Source organism: Neofelis nebulosa, chromosome 9 (genome assembly GCF_028018385.1).
Source record: "Neofelis nebulosa isolate mNeoNeb1 chromosome 9, mNeoNeb1.pri, whole genome shotgun sequence".
Taxonomy (NCBI): domain Eukaryota; kingdom Metazoa; phylum Chordata; class Mammalia; order Carnivora; family Felidae; genus Neofelis; species Neofelis nebulosa.
This window is the reverse complement of record NC_080790.1, coordinates 93,234,553-93,261,475: the sequence shown is the minus strand read 5'-3', so window position 1 is coordinate 93,261,475 and position 26,923 is coordinate 93,234,553. Positions and strand designations below refer to the sequence as shown.

The following is a 26,923-nucleotide window of genomic DNA, read 5'->3' as shown; positions in this document are numbered from 1 at the left end:
ATTGAACTCTGCATCAGGCTCTGTGCTGCGCATGGAGCCTGCTTGGGATTCTCTCTCTCCCTCTGCTCCTCACCTGCTTGTGCTCCCTTTCTCAGAATAAATAAATAAACTTAAACAAGTCTGTCCAGTGGGGAATTATTTAATGGGTACTGAGCTTTCCAAGATGAAAGGGTTGTGGAGATTAGTTACAGAATAGGGTGAATATACTTAATACTACTGAACTGCACATTTAAAAAGGGTTAAGATGGTTGGGGCACCTGGGTGGCTGCTCAGTTGGTTAAGCATCTGACTCTTGATTTCTGCTCAGTCTATGATCTCAGAGTTCATGAGATTGAAAGCCCCACATGCAGCCCCACATAGGGTTCTGCGCTGATAGCACTGAGCCTGTTTGAGATTCTCTCTCTTCCTCTCTGCCCCTCCTCTGCTTGTGCTCTCTCTCTCAACTCTCTTTCTCTCAAAACAAATAAACTTTAAAAAAAATGGTTAATATGGTAGATTTTATGTGTACTTACCATGATTAAAATTTTTAAAAAATAAGTGTATATGGATGTTTTAACTGTGGTGTTGAGTGTGATTCCAGAGGCCAACTAAATTTCAAATGTGCACATGCACCGGCCAGGCTTCACATCACAGGGCCTGGCAGGTGGTAGGGATTGCAGTATTTCTGCCCCAGAGTGAAAGAGGCCATGAAACTCAAAGTCCATTCCTTTTGTCTCTAATCCCTGTGTTTTACCTAATGGATGTTTCACATGTGACAAAACATACCATTTGGAGTGGCAGGGGACTCACCTTGCAAAGACCTTGCTCTTCCTCTGGCTGTCTCGGCTCTTCCCTCATCAGCCCCCCATGGTTCTCTTCCAGGCACACCCACCTCCATGCCCACTTTTCTCTGAGGAAGTGCTTCCCTGCTTTCTCTTCCCCTTCTCAATATCCTTATTAGGGTTTGGATCTTAAACATATTTTTGCATTACTTGGATTTACTTATTACAGGACCTACTTATTATAGGACCGTACTTATCCTGATTAAAAAGGGTTCTTTCCTTTAGGCCAGGAGATCTCTATCAAAAATCCCTCCCACCCCCACCCCTCCACCTTGGATACACTGATGGAACACCCCATATGAGAGCAGCAGACCCAGCACCCAGTTTTAGGGGGCTTGCAGGACGGGTCAGCTTACAGCTTTGTGGGTCTCTGCTGTTTGTGGAACAGTGTAAGTACATGTAAGTATCTTAGGAAAGACTGTTTTTGGAACAACATTGTGGAATTGTCTTTTCTTATGGGCAGGTGAGCGAGAAGCACAGGGAATCAGACATCTGGAGTAGGCAGGACCAGAGACGTGCTTTGTGTGCACATGTGCTTATGTGCAGGGGTCTATTTCTAAGTATATTTTAACTAACATTAAAGTTTTATTTAATTTAACCTCATCTCTTTTCTTTAAATTTTTTTTTTCAACATTTTTTATTTATTTTTGGGACAGAGAGAGACAGAGCATGAACGGGGGAGGGGCAGAGAGAGAGGGAGACACAGAATCGGAAACAGGCTCCAGGCTCCGAGCCATCGGCCCAGAGCCTGACGCGGGACTCGAACTCACGGACCGCGAGATCGTGACCTGGCTGAAGTCGAACGCTTAACCGACTGCGCCACCCAGGCGCCCCTCATCTCTTTTCAACCTATCTCTCCAAATCTCTTTTATTTCCTCTCTTTGAACATTAAATAAAATGCAAGGCTTTCCTTTGCTGGATTTCGTGTCCTTTTTGCTAAGATGTTATTATTGTGCTCTCTCTCTCTCTCTCCAACACACACACACACACACACACACACACACACACACACGTTCACTTCCCCTGTGGAGGAGGAGAGGAGTCCCCCAAGCTAGTGCCTGAAGTCTCCACTAGGTTCTACTAAAACTCCACCTGTGGGGCCTGGACCCCAAGCTCTGTCTGTCTGGGTCTGGGACACAGGAGCACTAGGGCCATGGGAGGCCATGGACATCTGGGAAATGGGGCTTAACCAGAAAAGCCACATGGCCTTGGATGCTGCCCAGGCTCAGCACTGATTTCAGCAGTCGGGGGGGGGGTTGTCCCATGCCCATTCTTGCAGGGTGACCAGTCATGGACATTCTGTGTGTGAGAGCAAGGAATGAATGCATTTAGTCCAATCCTGGGCTGGGTGATTGACACCCCACAAGCTAGTGGGAAATGAGGTCAGAGGCAGGGGCCTGCCAGGACCAGAAGTGAGTGCTCTGGGGACACATGGACAGCAGTGGAAGGGAGCTCAGGGCCTCAGACCTAGGAAAAGGCCAAGTGGGCCATGTGGAGAGTGCAGCCTGGTCTTGCTCTCCATCTCAGAAGATGTGAGCATTGTCCCAGATCTGTCACTTTCTATTGTAGTACCTTTACCACTGAACCTACTCTTGGTCTGTACACCATGATCTGGGAGAGCATCTGGACTGCCTGGCTCCCAAGGCCTGCTGGAATGGAAGCAAAGTCATTTGCCATGTGAGCCTTCTATGCAGTTGGTACATCTAGATACAGTAGATGTATTTCTAGTGTCTCCAGAGGAGTCAGGGACAGTTGATCAAGACCCAGGGACAGATGGCAGCTGGTGAGAGTGTGGGAAGTGTGGAGGGGCACCATCTCCATTTCCATGCTCTGTGGTGGGGGCTTCATGGGGGTGGGCCTCCTGGCCAAGCTCTGGAAATGGACCCAAGGCTCAGAGAAGAGGCTGGACCTCTTCCCCTCCTCCAGTGCCATGTTCTTTACTCCTTGCTCTCCTCTCATTCTCTGTTAAAAAAAAATTACCTGAAACTTAGAATAAGCTACAGAGAAGTCAGCACGTGCTTTCCATGCCATTTTGAACATTGTTGGGTGGGTCTAATGGGGATTATTGAGTTATCCAGGGAATGTAACTCTGTTTTATGTTCTGTTCATTATTGAGTAAAGACCAGACTCTGAAGTTATATGTTTACTTGTGGGTCTTTTTGTCCCTGAGAGGTGCAAATGATTACTGTCTAATAGAAAAGTTCACCCCACTGGTTATGGTTTTATTGCTCTCTGAGAAATAAGCTCATTTTGTAACTAACCTAGGAATTCCCCCTTGACATTCTATATTTGTGAGTAAGTGGATCAGGTTTGTAATCTTCTGAAAATTATGTTTTGACACTTCCATGTGACCCTCCCAAAGTTCTCCACATGCCAGACATTGGGTATGTCCCATAGCATTCAGGACCTGCTGCCCTCCCTCTTTGAGTTCCATCCCTCACCAGGTTGATTCAGGGAGACTCTGAAATAGGCCTCCTCACACACCTACCACTTGCCATGGAGGGGAGTAGTGGTCAAGACCACAGTGATAAATAAAAATATTAGTGAGTCAAAAACTGTCCTGATGGATGTAAACACTGGCCCCTTGTTCAGTGGCTTAGAAGCTGTCAGCTGGGAGTCCAGAGAAAATGACACCAAGAATGTCATATTTGGCCCTTGCTAAATACCTCCTCCTATCCAGGTAGTTAGGTAAGGTTTCACATTGCCTTTATTGCCCCCCCCCCCCCCATTGCAGATAGGGACTTTTGGTTTATGAACTTAGGATGCCAGGAGGCAAGAAAATGAGCAGCCTGCTCTTGGAGCAATAGACTTTCCTGTTTTCCAGTTCCAAACTTTTCAGAGTTTTTGTTTGTTTGTTTGTTTGTTTGTTTCTAACACACATCTGGATTCCCCAGAAACAGAGACATTATGAGTGAACACCAGAGAGCACTGACTGCAAGTCCCATTGGCCTGAAGAGCCATATTTCTTCCCTGCTAACCTGATTCCTAGGGATTTGTCACCTGCACCAACGGTGTAGCTAGACTACCCAGGTGCAGCTGGCAAAACCCCAAATATGACAAAGACTCAGGAACTAGGCCTTGTGCCAGAGATAGGGTGACAAAAACCTCAGGGCCCCATAAAAGCCATTTCTTATTGTTAAATTAGCCACTGACTTTGATTTTGAAAGAGAACCACACTAGTGTATCCCTGTAAGCTGCTGGAAAGCCAGCATTTGCTGAAGCATGGGTCCAGAAAACCACATATCCGGAGTAAAGATCTGACCAGAGCATGTACATTGAAAATTGCCTTCACACACACATCATTTTAAAAATAGAATTAAATAAAACAGAAAGGATGGTGCAGGGATGTTCTAGTAAACTAGTAAGTGTCATTGAGGTAGTTTTCATGAGGGAGAATTTAATGACCCAGAATCTGGCTCCCACTGCAAAAAGAACACATTGCCTTCTTAAAAAGAAGATGAAAAAAGATTAATTAGCTTTTGTGGAAAAAAAAGAAGGGAGAAAAACAAGTTTCCTCTGGCAAATGTCAAACTTGTAAAAAAGTGTTTTTTTTTTTTTGTTTGTTTGTTTGTTTGTTTTTTTTTGGGAAGATACTGATCTATGCACTGAAAACAAATCAGGGTAAATACATAGTTTATAAGTTTTAGCAGTAAGTGTTAGCAGAATAGAAAAATAGGTAGCATTTACAAACCCATAAGTGGGAAATCCAGAGGAATGCCAACAATACACCCAAACCAAACCCAGGAGATAAAGCATAATAAAGAGGAGCACCAAACTAAGAAAATCAAAATGTGGTTGGAATTTGTAAATTGATAAAATGGAGACTCTTGAATTTTGTAAGAGTATGTTAAAAACAAGAAAACAGGCCCTTATATAACTATAGTTATATAGCCCTTAACTATGGTTTGGGCTCTCCCAGAAATGGAATCTTAAAATGGTCGTCAGAAATCTTCTGATCAGCACTAGTAATGCAATCTGACTGCCATCCTCTAATGGAAAGTGGTCTGGTGATAACCAACCTCTTTGTTTTTGCCCACTGTAACCTCCTTGTTCCTGCTCCTTCCTGCCTATAAAAGTCTTTCATTTTGTACAGTTCCTCTGAGTTCTTTTCTATCTGCTGGATTGGATGCTGCTCGACTCATGAATCACTGAATAAAGCCAATAAGATGTTTAAACTTTACTCAGCTGAATTTTATTTTCTAACAACTGTCACACCTGTAGGATATTCATAAGAGACACATCTACCACAAACTAATCCCAGCATGTTGAAGATTTGTTGATGGACAAAGAAACCAAAAGAACTAGTAATTAAACAACAAAGGAGAGAAAATATTAATATCAGGGATAGTAGAATTTAGGCAAAGAGCATTAAGTGGGATGAAGAAGAATTCTTCCCCTGTAAAATTTATTCTAAGATACCAAGAAAATACAAATACGCTGTCACTGATGGACACCCAAGTCAAATAGTACAGAAATAATGAAATCACAAATAGAATAGAAGATTGAGAAATCTCTTTCAATAAGTTAGCACATCAAGTAGGGGGAAAATATGAAAAAACTAGATGATATAAATAAAATAATGAGGCCCTTTTGTTTCTGAGGGACATAAAAATTTGGACTTTGCTCTACTCTCTGAGGGAAGAGGAAGGAGAGAGAGAGAGAAGCCCAGGACTGTGGGGCTTGAGAAAATGGCCAGGAGACCCCAGATGGCACCTGTTCAGGTTGAGAGATAGAAAAGATGGCTCTACTGCTGACTGTGGGTGCTTTGTTCTCCCTGTTGGTTGTCCTTGGAAAATAGCACTTCATCAAGTGTGCCCAAGGCTCCCGATTTCATGGCAGGGCCTGAAGGTGGCATGTTCCCAGCAACTCTCAGTCTCCCTCTCCATCACCTCCTAGCTCAGCCAGTGCCAATATGTGACTGTTATCATGACACCAACCCCTACCCTTGAGTATTCAAAGGCCCATCAAGGGCACTTGTGCATAACCAGGACCATTTCTCTTCTTATTTAATGCATTTTCTTCACTTTCAAGAGTAGATAATTAGACATTGATTTCTGTAGAGCAAAGGGACATGACAAAAGTCCTCTTTTGCCCTGTTTGCCAGCCTTCCAATGGATGTGCTGGGGGTGGGTCACCTCACTGCCATCAACCTCATCCAGGCCAGTGAGAGGGGCCCTTCAGTCCTCCCCAAGGAATCAGACATCTCCTATGGGCCTATCGGTATGGCTCATCAGGAAGGAGAGGACACTTTCAGTGCCTGGATGGCCCCTCTGCGGGCCTGGTGACATTATTGGTGGTGGGGATAGGACAGCCCCCGCTTTTGTGCTTCCAATCCTGCCCAGAGCCATTTTATTCTCTCCCAGGAGGCCCTGCTCACTCCACACCATGACCCAGGAAGTGTTCCCACCCTGGGGTTGGTACCCCCTTGGCAGGGACTTTTCACACACCTTTGTTTTTACTCTTGACCAGGGCTGTTCCCCAGTGACTGACAGCCTTCCAGATCACTGGCTGCATCCCTGGGGGCCCGGCCTGGGCCATAGAGGGATGAGAGCCTAGGAGCCACAGGAGTTGGAAAACAGAGGCAACTGGGAAATGGGGCATGAAAAGAGGACTGGGTGGTCTGGGTTACTACCCTTGGCTGTGGAACCAGGCTTGGTGGTAGGAGGTGGAGGGTGGGTGGAGGCTGCTCCTTTCCCCACAAATGTTTTACCATCTGTGCAGGCAGGCAGTGCCTGGCTACATGGTGACTAGTGCTAGCCAATAGTCTTCTTTCTCAGACATGAGGATATGTGAGCACAAGGAAAATGAGTTTTCAAGGTCATAGCCAGGCCACAGGAACCTCACTGGCCATGGAAACGAGGTCAAAAATAGGGTTGGCTTTGTTGTCCCCTCATGGATACCAGCATCTCTGAGCCCCAGGCTGCTGAAACCCATAGGGGCAGGGGTACAGTAGGGAGCCAGCTCAGAAGACAGGAGTTCTTGTCCCAAGTTGTCCATTTTAAGGCCTTCACCACATAAGTTGGTCTCAGTTGGCTCACCTTCAACTTGGGAGAATGATATGCCTGCCTGTCTCAGCAGGGTGGTTGACAACTAGGAGAGGGAGTGGGAATGCAGGTACTAGGTCAGCTTCAGTGCACTTCACGTGGTGGCAGGGCTGAGCGTCCCCTGTCTGGCTGTGGGTCTGTTAGGACATTTACATTTGTGGGTCACCAGTAGTCACCACTCAGATCAGGGCAGTGGCCTTGGGGACAGATGATAGAAGTGGCAATATCTGAGTCCTTGCCTCTGTTGCCTCCTCCCGCTTACTCTAGGCTTTGTCCCACCAAAGAGTTGAAAAATGTTAGTTGTATGCTCTCCTTTATTCCTGAGCTGACATAGAGCTTGATTGTCGAAACTTCTAAGTAGGCCAGGGACAAAAGAGAGACTGCAATGCTCTTGGCCAAAGAACAGAGAGTCCTTGGATTGGCAATAGGGAGGGCTTGAGTTTGGGAGCTTTCCAGCTTTTGTTTAGATACAAGGGCACATCTGTAGCATGCACCCTCTTATCCATGTGAATGGGGATATGAATTTGTGAGCCACTCTTAGAAAAAGAATTGCCAGAGGGTAATGATCTCATTCCCTGCCCCACACAGCCTCCCATCTTGGAGACTGTAGTGATGGCCCCCCAGAGCTTCCTGACAGAGTGGGCTTACCCCAAGGCATGCGCATGCGTTCAGGTGCCCAGTTTGCTCTGATCTGTTCTGTTGGGAACTCATGGCTTACACCTGACCCCTTTTGCAATGTGCATACAAAAGAAACTCCTTCAGCGCTCACTCACTCAGCCTCTCCTTTCCACTGGAAAAAGAGAAGGGATGTAGGACTGTTCTCATTGCCAAGATAGGGAGCTTGACCTATGGTGGAACTAGCTTCAATTTGCTTCGTGTTACAGCAAGTTTCACCAATACTAGAAGGCCCTGAGCCAGGCTACAGGTGAGAGAATTGTTCTAAAGTCCCTGGACTTCCTCCTGCCAAAAAGAGATTTTATTTGAAATGAGGGTGATTTCTGCAGAATCCTTCCCAATTCAGGCACCCGTGTAACAAAGCTTAAAGGCACTGCTATAAGAAGAATCAAGTCAGACTATCATAGCTGGAATTATAAGACATAGCTAGAATTATAAGTCAGCTGCTCCAAAGAGAGAGCAGAATGCCAGGAAGGATAAGCTTTTCCAAAATGGGATGAGATCCCAGGTGTCCTGACTCCAGGGCTGGTATGTCCTGTGTTTTGCTGGATTGGCAACATCCCTGGCTATTACTGCTTCAGTAGCTCAGCATCTGCCTTGGCAAATGGCCAGTAAACAATGGACAACCTGAAGGAATGGATGATAGGACCACTTTACTTCCCAGGCTCATTTGCTTCTCAAAGTCATTAATCCAAATGTAACAGGCTCCCTTGAGGCAGAATTTGAAGCCTTAGTTACACAACCTGTTACAAGGGGTCTCTCTCTGGGAAATGGCTAGCATCCATGCCCCTGGGAAGATCCTCAGTTGTACAGGTGAAGAAGACTTAAGGGTGGTCAAAGCAGAGGGAAAGAGGCCTGGAGAGAGAGAGAGACAGACAGAGAGAGAGAGGGAGAGAGAGAGAAATAAACAATAAAATTCAGTAATGTTACCTGGTCCTATAGCCTGGGTGGTTCCAGAATTTCTGCAAAGAATGGGTTCACCCATAGCAATCTGGGTGGAAGAGGAGTTGGAGGACTTGTCTAGATCTGCTTTCCCACAGTTTATGTAGGAATGAGAAAGGTACAATTGTTCATATCAAGTGGAGAAAATACTGATCGATATAACCATGGAAAAAGGGGCACCAAGACCCTTGGCTTCCACCATAGCCCACCATACTTCTTACTGGACATTTTATAAATGAAAAATATAATAGATGAAATTAAAAAGAAAAAAAAACACTGAATGTATGGGCTCACTATAAGAATGGAGGGCACGGAGAAAATTATACTAAGCTTTAAATAGAATAATAGAGGGGTGCCTAGGTGGCTCCGTCAGTTAAGCGTCAGACTTCAGTTCAGGTCATGATCTCTTGGTTTGTGAGTTTGAGCTCCATGTCAGGCTCTGTGCTGACAGCTCAGAGCCTGGAGCCTGCTTGGGATTCTGTCTGTCTGTCTGTCTCTCTTTGCCCCTCCCCTGCTCATCCTCTGTCTCTCTATGTCTCAAAAATAAATAAAAAACATTAAAAAAAAAGAATAATAGATACCTGAACAACAGAGAGAATATAGGCTTAAAAAAAAAAAAAAAAGAACAGAGCTCAGGGACCTGTATGACCACAAAAAGGTCTCAAATTTGTTTCATCAGAGTCTTAGAAAGGGGGAAAGAGGACATAAATGAAAAAAAACTTTAAAATAAAATGGCTGAAAATTTCCTAAATTTAGCTAGAGTCATAACTGTACAAATTCTAGAAACTGAGCAAATCACAAACAGAATAATTCCAACAAAATCTACACAAAAATTGTAACTTAAACTTCTAAAAACTACAGATAAATAAAACAAATCTTTAAACCAGTTAGAGAAAAATGACATTCTAACTATAGAGGAAAACCAATTTGAGGGGCAGCTTATTTCTCATTGGAAACCTTGGAGCAAGAAAGAACTGGTATAAATTTTTTCCATCAAAGCATGTAAACCCAGTATCCTATATATACGGTAAAAGAAAATACTTTAGGAATGAAGGGGTAATCAAGGCATTCTCAGATGAATGAAAACAAAGAAAATTTGTTGCCAGGAGACATACACTAAAATTATCACTGAAGAAAGTTCTCTAAACAGAAAAGAAACAGAAGAAGAGAAACCCTTAGGACATCACAAAAGAAAAAAGAACACAGGAAACAAAAATGTAGGTAAATAAATAGGCTTTTCTTCTACTCTTGAGTTTTCTAATTATATTTGATGGTTGAAGTGAAATCATAACATTGTCTGAAGTGGTTCTAAATATATGTAGAGGAGATACTTAAGATAACATATTAAGTGGGAAGTTAATAAGATATAGAGAAATGTAAAGGTTCCTATACTTCACTTGAACTGGTAAAATGATGGAGCCAGCAACAGTGATAATTGTGTGTGTGTGTGTGTGTGTGTGTGTGTGTGTGTGTGTATATAATTACTTCCAGTAACCACTAAAGAAGCTGTCACTTCTTTCGAGATATCACCCCAAAACAAGGCAAATACAAATGAGATTTGAAAACATTTGTCAAGTAATTCATAGGAAGGAAGAATCAATGAAACGGAAAAGAGAGAGAGAGGGAGAGAAAGGACAACAGAAAATAAAATAACAGACCTAAGTTTTAACATACTAATAATTACATTAAATTAAATTTAAATAGTCTAAATACACAAATTAAAAGATGGAGACTGGCAGAGTGGATTTCAAAGCATCACTCCAAATGACCTATCAGACAAAGGGTTAGTATCCAAAATCTATCAAGAACTTATCAAACTCAACACCCAAAAAACAAATGATCCAGTGAAGAAATGAGCAAAAGACGTGAATAGACACTTCTCCAAAGAAGACATCCAGATGGCCAGCCGACACATGAAAAAATGCTCAACATCACTCATCAGGGAAATACAAATCAAAGCCACAATGAAATATCATCCCACACCTTTCAGAATGGCTAACATTAACTACTCAGACAACAACAGATGTTGGTGAGGATGCAGAGAGAGAAGATCTCTTTTGGACTGCGGGTGGGAATGTAAACTGGTGCAGCCACTCTGGAAAACAGAATGGAGGTTCCTCAAAAAACTAAAAATAGAACTACCCTACGACCCAGCAATTGCACTACTAGGTATTTATCGAAGGGGTACAGGTATGCTGTTTCAAAGGGGCACATGCATCCCAATGTTTATAGCAGCACTATCAACAATAGCCAAAGTATGGAAAGAGGCCAAATGTCCACAAATGGTTGAACAGATAAAGAAGATGTGGTATATATACACAATGGGGTATTACTCAGCAATCAAAAAGAGTGAAATCTTGCCATTTGCAACTATGTGGATGGAACTAGAGGGTATTATGCTAAGCGAAATTAGTCAGTTAGAGAAAGACAAATATCATATGACTTCACTCATATGAGGACTTTAAGACACAGAACAGATGAACATAAGGGAAGGGAAGCAAAAATAATATGAAAATAGGGAGGGGGACAAAACATAAGAGAGTCTTAAATATGGAGAACAGAGGGTTACTGGAAGGGTTGTGGGAGGGGACATGGACTAAATGGGTAAGGGACATACTCCTGAAATCATTGTTGCACTGTATGCTAACTTACTTGGATGTAAATTAAAAAAAAGAAATTAAATTAAAAAAAAAAAGTAAAAACATCACTCAACTATATGCTGTCCAAAAGAAACTCACTTTGAGTCTAATCATGTAGGAAAGTTGAAAGTAAAGGATGGATAAAATATGTGAGGCAAACATTAAGCAAAGGAAAACAGGACTGGCTATATAAATATCAGAGAAAGTAGACTTCTGAGAAAAAAAATTAAAAGAGACAGAGAGGGACATAATGTAATGACAAAAAAGTCAAGAAGGTATAACAATCCTAAATGTGCATGCACCACACAACAGAGGTTGAAAATATGTGAAACAAAACTAATAGAACTGAGTAAGAGAAATACCTAATTCCATAATTACAGTTAAAGACTTCAGTTGTCTTTAACTTTGTCAACAGTAGATGGAACAAATGATAGAAAAACTATACATAAAATCAGCAAGGATACAGAAGAACCTGACAATTCCCCTGACCAACAGGAATAATCAACATTCATAAACAGCTGACTACACATTCTTTTCAAGTGTCCACAGAACATGTACTGAGATGGACCACATTATGGGCCATAACACACACTTTATAAATTAAAAAAAAAAACAACTTATAAAAAAATCTTATGGGGCACCTGGGTGGCTCATTCGGTTAAATGCCTGACTCTTAATTTCACCTCAGGTCCTCAGATCTCACCGTTTGTGAGTTTGATCCTCACATCAGGCTCTGTGTTGACAGCTCCGAGACTGCTCCAGATTCTGTCTTCCTCTCTCTCTGCCTTTCCTCCACTTGGTCTCTATCTCTCTCTCAAAAACAAATTAACAAAAAAGTCTTAAAATCAAACAGAATATGTTTTCTGACCACATGGAATCAAACTAAAAATCAATAACAGGAAGATCACAGGAAAATCTCCAAACACTTGGAGACTAAACAGCACAGTTCCAAATAATTCATGGTCCAAAGAAGAAGTTTCAATGGAAATAAAAAATACATTGAACTGAATTAAAATGAAAATACAACATATTTAAATTGTGAGACACAGCAAAAACTGCTGAGAGGGAAAATTATAGCACTAAATGCATGTATTAGAAAAAAAGAAAACTCACCAATCAATAATGAAAATTCTCACCTAAAGAACCTAGAAAAAGAAGAGCAAAATAAATCCAATACAAGCAAAAGGGAGGGAATAATGAAAAAAAATCAATGAAATTGAAAACAAAACAAAACAAAAAACCAATGAAACAGAGTTGCTTGTTTGAAAAGATCAATAAAATTGACTAACTTCTAGCAAGACTGTCTAAAAAGTGAGAAAAGTCACAAATTACTAATAACACAGGGGAAGACAGTATCACTACAGACCCAATCATAAAAAGAATAAGGGAATGAACAACTTTATTTACATACATTTGACAACTTAGATGAAATGAACCAATTCCTCAAAAAACACAAACTACCAGAACTCAACCAAAAGATATATAGATGGCAAATAAGGTCATGCAATGTGTTCAACATTACTAGCCATTAGGGAAATTGTAATTAAAGTTCAATGAGATACCACTATACATTATCAGAATGGCTGGAGAAAAAAGAGTGACACTGCCAAATACTGCTGAGAAGGCAGAAAAGCTGGGTAATTCCAATCAACATTGCTTGTGGGAACATAATACTGTAAAGCCCCTCTGGAAAACTGTTTAGCAGTTTCTTTAAAAATTGTGGGGCACCTGGGTGGCTCAGTCGGTTGAGCATTTGACTCTTGATTTCTGCTCAGATAATGATTCCAGGGTGGTGGGACCCATATTCCAGGGTGGTGGGACTCGAGATGTATTGGGCTTCACGCTGAGTGTAGAGCCTGCTTAAGGTTCTCTGTTCATCTGCCCACCCCTTTCTCCCTCTGTCTCTAAAATCATAACAAAAAAAATTAGATATGCAATTACCATAAGACCCAACAATTTCACTCCTGGCATTTACCCCAGAAAATGAACTTGTATCCACACAAAGATCTGAATATGAATGTTTATGGCAACTTTATTCATAATAGCCCCAAACTGGAAACTATTCAGACACTTTTCAGTGAATGGCACACCCTTACTATGAATACTGAAGAATAAAAAGGAATAAACCATTGACACAGGTAACCACCTAGAGGAATTTCCAGAGAATTATGATGAGTGAAAAAAATCCCAAAGATTGTATATTGCCTGTTTCCATCATATAATATTCTTAAAGTGACAAAATTACAGAAATAAGGAACAGATTAATGGTTTCCAGGGATTGAGGTGGGGATGGAAGCATGATGAAGCGGTGAAGCTATACAGGCGTCCTTGTGGTGATGGAAGTGTTCTGTATTTTGACTGCCTCACTGTCAATATCCTGGTTGTGATATTGGAGTATAGTTTTGTAAGATGCTACCATTGGAGGAAACTGGGTAAAGGATACACAGAATCTGTGATTATTTCTTACAACTGCAAGTGAACTGGAGTTATCTCAAAATAAATAAGTTTAAGTTTTAAGAAGTTTTAAAAAAAAAGTCCTGAGAACTTGGTATTCACTTCTCTCTCCTAACAAAGAACAAGCTCAATAGATTGACAAACAAACAACCCTTCATGGATTCAGAAGAGATTGGAAGATACAGGACAAACTGCTTCCCCCAATATTGGAGAGACCCAGAGGCAAGTTCAGGGGGTTATGGTTTACCAGAACAGACACTAGCAGAAACTGCTGCTGGAGCCAGTGTCAGAGAAGGCAAGCCTAAACTTCAGTTGACAAACTGCTAGAGGCTCAGTGAGCACAGCTCTGAGAAAAACTCCAGGGAAGCCCAGGCATTGCAGTTATGAGACAATATTGTGAGACTGACCACTGGCAATTCAACCTGATTCCCACAGTAAATAGAGAAAATCCCCCTCCTATTTGAGGCAGGAGGAAGGAAAAGGAACCATTTGAAATACCCCAGAGTCCTCAGTTCTTTTTTTTTTTTTTAAATAAAAAATAAATTGTAAGTAGTTAATATACAATGCAATATTATTTTCAGAAGTAGAATTCAACGATTCATCACTTACATAAAGCACTCAGTGCTCATCACAAGGGACCTCATTAATATCCATCACCCATCTAGCCCATCTCCCACACACCTCCCTCCACCAACCTTCAGTTTATTCTCTATTGTTAAGAGTATCTTGTAGTGTGTTTCCCTATCTTCTCTTCCTCCCCTTCCCATCTGTTCATCTGTTTTGTTTCTTAAATTTCACATATGAGTGAAATCATATATTTGTCTTTCTCTGATTGACTTACTTCACTTACATAATACATTCTAATTCATCCACATCATGGCAAATGGCAAGATTTCATTTTATTTGATGGCTGAGTAATATTCTATTGTATATATATATATCACATCTTTATCCACTCAGTCAATGGACACCTGGGCTCTCTTCATAGTTTGGCTATTGTTGATAATGCTGCTACAAACGTTGGAGTGCATGTATCCCTTCAAATCTGTATTTGGGAATCCTTTGGGTAAATACCTAATAGTACAATTGTCAGAACATAGGATAGTGCTATTTTTAGTTTTTTTAAGAACACCCATAATGTTTTCCAGAGTGGCTGCACGAGTTTGCATTTCCACCAGCAGTGCAAGAGGTTTCCCCTTTCTCAGCATCCTCACTAACACCTGTGGTTTCTTTTGTTGTTAATTTTATTTATTTTTATTTAAAATTTTAATGATTTTTTAAAACCTTATTTATTGTGCAAAATATCATGGTAAATAATGCAAAAGTATGGCTCAGTGAACAAATTTTTACAAATCCAGCACCTGTGTAACCAACACCTATGGTTAGAAATAGAATATTGCTACCTAATTGCCTAGTGGTTTTGAATTTCACATAAATAGAATTATTCACTATATAGTTTTTTTTTTTAAATATCTGGCTTCTTTTGTTTATTTTGTCTGTACATTCATTCATGTTATAATGTATGGCATGTTTCAGTACTATTCCATTGTTTCCATATACCCACTGTACTTTTCCACTTTCCTTTTGGTGGAAATTTGGATTGATTCCAGCTTTTGGCTCTTTTTTCTTTTTTTACATTTTAAAAAATTTGCATTTAATTTTTATTTTAATTTACATCCAAGTTAGTTAGCATATAGTGCAACAATGATTTCAGTAGATTTCTTAATGCTCTTTACCCATTTAGCCCACCCCCGCCCCACACAACCCCTCCAGCAACCCTCTGTTTTTTCTCCATATTTAAGAGTCTTTTGTGTTTTGTCCCCTTCCCTGTTTTTATATTATTTTTGCTTCCCTTCCCTTATGTTCATCTGTTTTGTATCTTAAATTCCACATATTAGTGAAGTCATATGATATTTGTCTTTCTCTAACTGACTAATTTCGCTTAGCATAATACCCTCTAGTTCCATCCACATAGTTGCAAATGGCAAGATTTCATTCTTTTTGATTGCCGAGTAATACTCTATTGTATGTATATGTGTATATATACATATATATGTGTATATATATGTATATACACACACACACATATATATCACATCTTCTTTATCTGTTCATTATTGATGGACATTTGGCCTCTTTCCATACTTTGGCTATTGTTGATAGTGCTGCTATAAACATTGGGATGCATGTGCCCCTTTGAAACAGCATACCTGTACCCCTTCGATAAATACCTAGTAGTGCAATTGCTGGGTCGTAGGGTAGTTCTATTTTTAGTTTTTTGAGGAACCTCCATTCTGTTTTCCAGAGTGGCTGCACCAGTTTACATTCCCACCCGCAGTCCAAAAGAGATCTTCTCTCTCTGCATCCTCACCAACATCTGTTGTTGTCTGAGTAGTTAATGTTAGCCATTCTGAAAGGTGTGGGATGATATTTCGTTGTGGCTTTGATTTGTATTTCCCTGATGAGTGATGTTGAGCATTTTTTCATGTGTCGGCTGGCCATCTGGATGTCTTCTTTGGAGAAGTGTCTATTCACGTCTTTTGCTCATTTCTTCACTGGATCATTTGTTTTTTGGGTGTTGAGTTTGATAAGTTCTTGATAGATTTTGAATACTAACCCTTTATCTGATGTGTTGTTTGAAAATATTTTCTCCCATTCCGTTGGTTGCCTTTTGGTTTTGCTGATTGTTTCCTTCGCTGTGCAGAAGCTTTTTATTTTGATCAGGTCTCAATAGTCCATTTTTGCTTTTGTTTCCCTTGCCTTTGGAGACGTGTTGAGTAAGAAGTTGCTGCGGGCAAGGCTAAAGAAGTTTTTACCTGCTTTCTCCTCTAGGATTTTGATGGCTTCCTGTCTTATGTTTAGGTCTTTCATCTATTTTGAGTTTATTTTTGTGTATGGTGTAAGAAAGTGGCCTAGGTTCATTTTTCTGTATGTCGCTCTCCAGTTTTCCCAACACCACTTGCTGAAGAGGCTGTCTTTATTCCATTCAATATTATTTCCTGCTTTGTCAAAGATTAGTTGGTAATACGATTGCGGATCCATTTCTGGGTTCTCTATTCTGTTCCATCCATCTGAGTGTCTGTTCTTGTGCCAGTACCATACTGTCTTGATTACAACTTTATAATACAGCTTGAAGTCCGGGATTGTGATGCCTCCTGCTTTGGTTTTCTTTTTCAAAATTGCTTGGGCTATTCGGGGTCTTTTGCAGTTTCATACAAATTTTAGGATTATTTGTTCTAGTTCTGTGAAGAATGCTAGTGTTGTTAATTTTAGCCATTCTGACAGGTGCGAGGTGGTGTCTCATTGTGGTTTTGATTTGTATTTCCCTGATGATGTGATGTTGAGTATTTTTTCATGTGTCTGTTAGTCATGTGGATGTCTTCTTTGGAAAAATGTCTATTCATGGCTTCTACCCATTTCTTAACTGGGTTGTTTTTTGGGTGTCAAGTTTGATAAATTCTTTACAGGCTTTAGATACAAACCCTTTATCAGATGTATAGTTTGCAAATATCTTCTCCTGTTATGTAGACTACCTTTTAGTTTTGTTGATTGTTTCCTTTGCTGTGCAGAAGCTTTTTATCTTGATGAAGTCCCAAAAGCTCATGTTTGCTTTCATTTCCCTGCCTTCTATGACATGTCTAGTAAGAAGTTGCTCTGGCTGAGGTCAGAGAGGTTGCTGCCTGTGTTGTCCTGTAGGATTTTGATGGTTTCCTGTCTCATATTTAGGTCTTTCACCAATTTTAAGTTCCTTTTTGTTTTGATATAAGAAAGTGGTAGAGTTTCATTTTTATGCATGTCACTGTCCATTTTTCTCAACATCACTTGTTGAAGAGACTGTCTTTTTTCCACTGGATATTCTTTCCTGCTTTATCAAAGAAGAGTTGACCATATAGTTTTTTGGGTCCATTTATGGGTTTTTTATTCTGCTCTATTGATCTATGTGTCTATTTTTGTGCCATGCCATATGTCTTGATGATTACAGCTTTGTAAGACAGCTTGGAATCTGGAATTGTGATACCTTCAGTTTTATTTTTCTTTTTCAGGATTTCTTTGTTTATTCAGTGTCTTTTCTGGTTCCATACAAATTTTAGGATTGTTGGATATAGCTCTGCAAAGAATGCTGTTGGTGTTTTGATAGAGGTTGCATTAAATGTGTATATTACTTTGGGTAGTATAGTCATTTTAACAATGTTTGTTCTTCTGATCCATGAGAATGGAATGTTTTACCAATTTTTTGTGTCTTCTTCACTTTCTTTCATAGTCTTTCAATAGTTTTCAGCATATAGATCTTTTGTGTCTTTGGCTAGGTTTATTCCTAGGTATCTTATTGCTTTTAGTGCAGTTGTAAATGGGATTGGTTCCTTGATTTATTTATTTTTCTGCTTTGTTATTGGTGTATATAAATGCAACAGATTTCTGCATGTTGATCTTATATTCTGAGACTTTGCTGAATTCATGTATTCATTCTAGAAACTTTTTGGTAGAGTCTTTCAGGTTTGCGACATAATGTATTATGTCATATGCAAATAGTGGAAGTTTGACTTCTTCCTTGTTGATTTGTATGCCATTTAATTTTTTGTTGTTGTCCTATTGCTGAGGCTAAGACTTCCAGTACTATGTTAAATAGCAGTGGTAAGAATGGATGTGATTGTCTTATTCCTGACCTTAGGGGAAAGGCTCTCAGTTTTTCCCCATTGAGGATGATATTAACTGTGGGTCTTTTGTAGATGGCCTTTTTGGTGTTATGTTCCATCTGTCCCTGCTTTGTTGAGAGTTTTTATCAAGAATGGATGCTGTATTTTGTCAAATGCCTTTCTGCATTTATTGACAAGATCATATGGTTCTTATTCTTTCTTTTATTAATGTGGTACATCATGTACATTGATTTGTGAATATTGAATCAGCCCTACAGCCCAGAGTGAATCATACTTGATCATGGTGAATAATTATTTTAATGTATTGTTGAATTCAATATGCTAGTATCTTGTTGAGAATTTTTACATCCAGATTCATCAAGGATATAGACACAACCAATATCTACAGGCCTATGCCAATATCCCTGATAAGCTCCCTGTCCTTAACCAGGCCTACCCTCAGGGGAAACAAGTTAACCAGGGCTTGGCCTGCTGGGGATATTGTCAGATCCTCATTGACACTGGGAAGGGAACTATACATCTTCTAGCTGGCTTTAGCCATGCTGTCCCCACCTATGTGGGGTGACAACAGGGGAGCCATTTGTGAAGTTCACAGATGAAAGGCACAGGATCACTGAAAAACAGATTTAACCCTGGGACTATAGAGCATTTCCCTCCCCCACACCCACCACTACACTCTTGAAGGCATGTTTACTATAGTTCACTTTACCCAAGACATTGAGTCCGGCTACCAAGAAAAAGTTGGAGTGACATCTCTAAGAGGCAACATGGGAGACCCTGCATCCATCATTCCACAAAGGGCATCAATTAGACAGCTCTCTGTGAAAAAAAACACCTCTGGGATCCACTTAAGAAACTTCAACGTCCTGAAACCTGCCAGTAGCACACAGGAAGGGTAGGAACACAGCTCTTTCTTACCTGCATCATCTCACACCCATAGCCTGTATGGTTCAGCTGGAAAGGGTTCCCTTTGCTGAGAAAGAACAGTTTAAAAGGCACAAAGAAACACATGTAATGACTTCTTAAGTATATGAGAAAATGCTGAGTGCAATCCAGGATACAGCAGCTGTCAAAAGGCCAGCATGAGCTATGCTTAAAAATCAATGTTATCTTCAATATTATCAATATTATCACACCAATTTAATAATTTAATAATTTATTCAATTATTATAAAAAGTAATAATGATTTCCACAGCACCTGTTAGACTTGGTTAGGATGGTGGGTGAGCAGAATTAAGTAAAGCCTTTCTAAATTTCTGTTGTTTGAATAGAGGCTAGCATTATTGATAACCTAGTGACAAAACAAAAGGCATATGAAAAATTACATTTCTTTCCTTCTTTTTTTTTTTGGAGGAGCTTAAAAGAACACTTATTTTTACCATGTAGTTCTGGGGCCAGAAGTCCAAAATGGATTGGCAAGGCTGTATCTCTTCTGGAGGCTCTGGGGGAGAATTCATTTGTTTGTCTTTTCCATTTTCTGGAGGTCACCTGCATTTGGCTCTTGGTTGTCTCTCCAATCTCCAAATTCAGCAATGCAGCATCCTTGCACCAACCTTTTATTCTTTCACATCTGTCTCTGTCACATCCTCACTCGTTCTCTTGCCTCCCACTTTCCCTCATAAGCAGTCTTGTGTTTACGTTGCACCTGCCTGATAATCTTGGATAATTGGCCCTTTCAAGATCTTCATGAGTTATATTTCTTAATACATAAAACCAATAGAAAAGAATTAAAATGAAAAATTTCTACTTACGTTCATGATTAAAGAAAATAAAATAGCTGTGTAAGGATTAAAAGTGTATCCATTAGAGATCATAAAAATGTGAGTGGATTAAATTCCTTCTTCAAAAGCAGATAATTTCATATTTTTTAATGTCCAGAAATATAACATTTACAAGAGATAACTGTCATTCTAAATGACAAAGAAAGATTGTAGGTGAATAGATGGATGAAAATAGGACACAGGAACTAGAATAGATGCTGGTTTAGAAAGTTTTATAAAATGCAGTGAGGAAGAACTGGTGCAAATACTAGCAAATAGGTTAAAGAAATCTCTTTTTGTATGACTGTTTTTCTGGAGAATCTAAGAGAGTCTGGTGAAAAATATACCCAGTCACTAGACCTGTATAAGTTATCTGAGCAGGTGTGCAGCCTACCATCCATGCTTTATGGAAGCCCAGCCCTGACTGTCATGTTTAGAACAGTGTGACTATGCAGGAGACCTTAGAAAATATCTCTTGACAATACTTAATGTCATAAAAGATGAATCATCCTGAAAATGTAGTTAATTCTGAACTTAAATGCACCCCAAATTATATATATGCTTCAAAATAGAGACAGCAGAAGTCAGAAGAACCACCAGATGGCACAGACACATCTCCAATGATAGTGGGTGTCTGTGCAGGTACCTGTCCCAGCAAGTGAGAACACGCAGCCCTGAACCAGAAAGGCCAAAAAGGGAGGTACCCAGGTAGAGCCTGCCACCCTCCTGGAGTGGGTTTGTGGGACCAGGAACCATTTTTCAGGAGGTTCCAGCCCATTGTTGAGGATTGACTGTGGGTTAAAGATAGCAGGTGAAGGAGCAGGAACAGAGCCCAGCCTCCCCTTCCTCAGGAAGGGGATGAGGAACATCCAAAGCCTTGGAAGGTACAAGACACATGTCTGTATTTTGGTCTCTGTCCTGGTTTTTGAGAGCTCCCAGGCCTCACTGAATCCCTAACCTTGACTCAGAACTGTCCTCTTGTTCCTACTTGCTTTCCATTTGGTTCACACTTTCCTCCCTGTTTCTCTTTTCCTCTTCTCTCATTTTCTTTTCCACTTCCTTCTCATCTCTCCACTGGCCTTGATGTGGGAACAAGGTATATGTCAATCACTAAGTCCATGTACAGAAGCTTATCTTCCTGGTTTTGGGAATTTAATGAGTTATATACACTGCTAATGTTCTCTCTCTCTCTCTCTCTCTCTCTCTCTCTCCCTCTCTCTTTCTCTCTCTGTCACACACACACACACACACACACACACACACACACACGAGATTGTTCTACAGTGCTTGAGGGAGTTTCTGCTTATTACATTTGCATGCATGGTGACTATGTGATTTTTCAAGAAAATATTTAAGCAATAAATTGGATATGTGCAAAGAGATATGCACAGAATGATCATTATGCTGCTAATAATACTAGCAATGATTCAGATGACATGTGTTCAGAATAGAGGCTAGACTAAATCAATCATGGGACATTATTCAGCCATCACAGGTGGAAAGGTCTTGTTTATATGATGGGGAAAGAGGGAGATGGCAACAGACAACAGACCAATGAACAAATGAATAACATTATTTCCAGTATTCATAAGTGCTAATGGAATGGGTTAGTGGGTTAGAGATTGATTGGCAAGGGGGTAGGAAGGGTGAGGACTACCCGAAACCGGTGTATCATGCAGATACCTGACATTCCATTTGCCCCACATTCAACTGTCATGTTTCCTGCCCAAACCTTCTCCAGTCTCCACCTTAGCTCATGACACACCATCTGCTGCATAAGCCACTTATTATATAAGGTCATGTTTGACTTTTGATTCTTCTTTTTCCAGGCCTGGTTAGCTCAACCAGCTCATAACTCCAGGCATTACTTGCCCCTTTGTTTGCTTATACTCCAGCAGCAGCCATCTCCTACCAACTGCAATATCCCAACAACCTTTTCACTGAGAATCAAACCTCTGCCACTTTTGTTTTATTTCAATCAATCATCTCTCATCATACAGAGAATATTTTAAAAATTAGAAATCACCTGGATCAAAGCAAGAATTCCTAAGTCTCTTAATGCAGCATCTTGAGAATTCACCAATATTTGAAGGGTCCTTGTCTAAAAACTTGTCTCTAAATTATCAAGCTCTGAAAGAGAATCTTTACTATGAAGCTGGCAAAATCCTTGCCATTTCCTTGGTTCATGGCGGTCCTTCACCTGGTTTCTTTTCTAAAACCTTGTTTGACTGCCTTGCTTATGGACCAGAAAATACCCAACCAATTTTAGACGATGTTTCAGACTTTGACGTGGCGCAAATGATAATCAGGGTAAATACTGCAACAACTGTGGCTGACTTAAACTCAATAGTAAATGAATGCTATAACTATCTCTAGCTTATTGGATGTCTAAGACTTATAACATCAATAAGTGACAAATACATGTTGGCAAAAGATATACTAGTTTACCATGTAATTAAGAGAGTCCAAGCACCCTTTGAAAGTTTTAAGCAGGGTCTGAAAACTCTTGGTGTTTTGGAGAAAATTCAGACTTACCCAGAAGCACTTTATAGCATCTTCTGTCATAAACCTGAGAATCTTTCTGCAGAAATCCTTAGTGATCTTTTTACAGTCCTCACATTATCCAACGTACAGTCTTTGGGGTTTTGGAACAGTTATTTACAGGCTGTTGAGGATGGTAAATCTGCAGTAACAATGGAAGACATTCTTATTTTTGCAACTGGTTGCAATTCCATTCCACCTGCTGGATTTAAACCCACTCCTTCAACTGAGTGTCTTCATATGAATTGTCCTGTTGGAAACAAGTGTAATAAATGTTTAGCTCTTCCAATCACCAATACATATCAAGAATTTCAAGAAAATATGGACTTTGCCATAAAAAACACTCTAAGACTAGAAAAGGAAGAAAGTACTCACTACATTGGACATTAAATGTTTTGAACAAAGGCATCCTACTTTAAAAGCTGCTATTGATACTTTTTGTTTCAGAAATCTGTCCATCATCATTTTTGAACAAACTTGTCAGCTTCTTGGCCCAATAAAATTTATGATATGAACATTAAAAAAAAAATAGAAATCATACCATGGCAGTCCTCTATAACGCCATATTTAAGCATCTATTGTTTTGTTTTTCAAGTTTTTGGATCATCCAACAGGCAAAGCACAGTTGTGGGAAGAGGGACAAATGAGGATTTGAACAACATATGGTGGGACAGAGGGATAAAGGAGGTAATTGAATAGATGGGGCTGCTAACACCCTTATCCTATGGAGATAGGTTCAAAAGAAGTTCCTGGAAGTTGACGAATCAAAAGAGGTTTGATTATATTTTTAAACTTATACAAGTAACAAGTAGAATATCTATCGATTGATCCATCAATCAGTCCATCCATCAATTGATCCGTCCATCAGTCCATCAATTGATTGATCAATTGATCCATTGATCCATCCATCCATTCATCCATCCATCCATCCATCCATCCATCCATCCAATGAGCAGAAGGGGAAAGATAAAGAGCTAGCATGTGCACCAAACCCTCATCTTTTGTATCAAGAACTCACAATATCTTTTATGAGACATGTGGAATGGAACTGAGAGGTTAAGAGTGGATTAGGTACTTGCTTTTCTGCATCTTAAGGTCTTCTCTACATTTATTTTTACTATGGAGCTTTGAAATTTTTATAGAAGTTATTCCACTTTATTATTAGTTCTATTTTATTATTAAGAGCTAGAGCATTATGGAAATAATTAACTTAGAATATGATGTTCCTGTGTATTCCCATACATCAGGCACTGGCCTGTGAATGGTTCAAAACCCTAAAATTTCCTTTTCTTTTTTTTTGAGCTTGACAAATCATGATGTATTCATAACAAATCCAGACCTTTCTCTGCTTAATGTTTTACACCTTGCTTATTTATATAGAGCAGATATCATTCCTTGTTAATACATGCCCATGCTTTGATTGACTTTTTTAGATCTCATTTCATAGATATTACATATATTTTGGTTTATTAAGTTTTTATCATAATTCCAGTGTAGTTAACATATAGTGTTATATTGGTATCAGGTGTATTATATAGTGATTCAACAATTTCATACATCACTCAGTGCTCATCACAAGTTCACTCCTTCATCTCCATCATCTGTTTCACCCATCCCTCCACCCACCTCCCCTCTGGTAACTATCAGTTTGTTCTCTGTGGTTAAGAGTCTATTTCTTGATTTCTCTCTCTCTCTCATTCATTCTTTCTTTTTTTTCCTTTGCTTGTTTGTTTTGTTTCTTAAATTCCACATATAAGTGAAATCATATGGTATTTGTCTTTCTTTGACAGACTTATTTCACTAAGCATTATACTCTAGCTCTACCCATGTTCTTGCAAATTACAAGATTTTATTCTTTTTTTATGGATGTATTATATATATATATATATATATATATATATATATATATCTCACATCTTCTTTATCCAGTCATATATATATACATATACACATGTATATATATATATATGTATATGTATATATATACCTATATCGCACATCACATCTTCTTTATCCAGTCATTTATTGATGGACACCTGGGTTACTTCCATAATTTGGCTATTGTAAATAATGCTGCAATAAATATAGGGGTGCGCATATTCTTTTGAATTAGTATTTTTGTATTCTTTGGGTCAATACCTAGTAGTGTGATTACTAGATTTTAGGGTAGTTCTATTTTTAATTTTTTGAGGAATTTCCACACTGTTTTCCACAGTGGCTGCAGAATATTAAACATTTTATTTAGTAGTCTACTATAGATACATATTTGGGCTGTTTTCCTCATGTCTTTTTTTTTTTGATTAGAAACTGTAATACAGTGAATAATTTTCAATTTTGTGCTGATAGTAAAGTATTTCTGTGAGACAATGTCCCAGATTGTGGAACACTATGCTGAATAATATGTAACTTTTAAATGTTTAACAGTTATTGCTAAATCACTGTTAACAAAGACTGTTTGATTCCTACTCTGTCAGTGCAGATGAAGGTGCTTTATCAACAGGGCATTGTCATTGTGTTTAATTTTCCCCCCATGTATGGGAGAATAGTGACATTTCATTGCTGGGTTAACTTGAATTTTTATTGTTGAAGTTAAACTTATTTCCACATGAGTATCACAGACATATATATTTCCTTTCTGTGATTTGTGTGTTCATGACTTTTTTTCTGAGTTTCCTATTGGATTCTTGTCTTAAAAAATTACTCCTAAAAGCACTTTGATATTATGGAAATTAAAATTTACTGTGTCACATTTGTCAAATTCTTAGCACTTGTCTTACTTCCTTCCCACTAAGATGACTATAATCAAAAAGACAATAACCAGTTTTGGCAAGGATGCACGGAAATTAGAAACCTTATATGCTGCCGATGGGAATGTAAAATGGTGCACCCACTTTGGAAAACCATCCAGTAGTTCATCAAAAAATTAAATATAGAGTTACAATGCAACCCAATAATTCCATTCTTAGGTATATACTCAACTGTCCATACAAAAGCTTAGAATAAAGATTCATAACAGTATTATTCATAATAACCAAAAATTGGTGTTAAAAGGAAATTCAATGAATAAGTTTGAAGGTCTAATTGGATTTACTAAATGATTCATGAGTTAGGCATTACCTGTCTAGAAAGTAGAAGGGAACTCTGCTGAGTTAAACAAACAAGCAAATAAACAAGTGTTTTTAAAGGTAGAGGGCAATAGAAGAAGAAGAAGAAGAAGAAGAAGAAGAAGAGGAGGAAGAGGAGGAGAAGAAGAGGCACAAGAAGAAGGGAGAGGGAGATGAAGAAGGGGTAGAGGAGGATGAGGGGTAGGAGAAGAAAAAAGGAATTTATTTGCAAGGAATAAGTTTAAGCAAAGTCGCCCTTCTAAGGAAAAAAAAAGGGGGGCCTATCAGTTAATTTCCTAGTGCTGACCAGGAAATTCCATGTTGGCTGGTTAGATTCCATCTCTATGTGGTTGAAACTGTAGTTAGGTTAGGTATTAAGTCTTGGTTTACTTACTTGGGGCCTTAACCTCAGTGATGATATTTGGACCTGTGGTTTTCTTTTTAACAGTAGAAACAATCAAAATGTGCACTAATTGATGAATAGATCAATGAAATGTGGTGTACACATACAAGAGAATATTACTTGGCAATAAAAAGAAATGAAGTAGCAAGACATGCTATAACATGGATGACTTGAAAAAATGCTAAGTAAAAGAAGCCATGACCAGTAAAAGGTCAGGTATCATATGATTCCATTTATATGAAATGTCCAGAATAGGTAAATCAATAGAGAAAGAGATTAATGGTTGTCTAGGGCTAAAGGGGGTCAAGAGGCTGGGGTGACAGCTTAGTAGTGCTGGGTTTCTTTTTTTGGGGTAATGAAAATGTAAACTTGATTGTGGGTTTGGCCATTAAACTCTGTGAATATGCTACAAACCACTGAATTGTTTACATACATGGATGCATGGTATGGGAATTAGATTCAGATAAAGTTGTTTAGAAGACTACCCTACACATGAGTAGTGAGCCCAGATGCATCCCAGTTGCACTTCGAACACAAGGGACACTTTGAGTGACAAGCACCCAGCTGGGCCTTTCTTCAAATCCTGATGCTGAAGTCATGAGCAAAATGACCTGTGGGTCCACACCCATCACAGCATCATCCACTCTCCCACCCCACAGCCCCTCTTACCTTATGAATACCACCTTCTTCAGAAGATATGGGGTCACAAATGCCTGGGTTCCTGTCCAGACCTATGGCACAGATGCCAGGTATAATGTGGATCAACAGAGGTGGCTACAGAGAGGCCTCACCACAGGCCAGTTGTTTTCTAACAATTGATGTGTGGCCAAGGGGAGAAATGGATTTCTTTTGAGTATATAGTCTGCTTGAATTCTTGGTTCACTT

At 39.5% G+C, this 26,923-nt stretch overlaps 1 long non-coding RNA gene across 1 annotated transcript; it reads right to left on the bottom strand.

The window, feature by feature from the left end:
• Positions 1 to 20,793: 20,793 nt before the first annotated feature.
• Positions 20,794 to 26,786, bottom strand: LOC131486232 (uncharacterized). Its single transcript, XR_009249253.1, has 3 exons — positions 26,708 to 26,786; positions 22,526 to 22,781; positions 20,794 to 21,069 (listed from the first exon to the last, which is right to left on the bottom strand). It is a non-coding gene; the product is annotated as an uncharacterized LOC131486232 (long non-coding RNA).
• Positions 26,787 to 26,923: the final 137 nt, after the last annotated feature.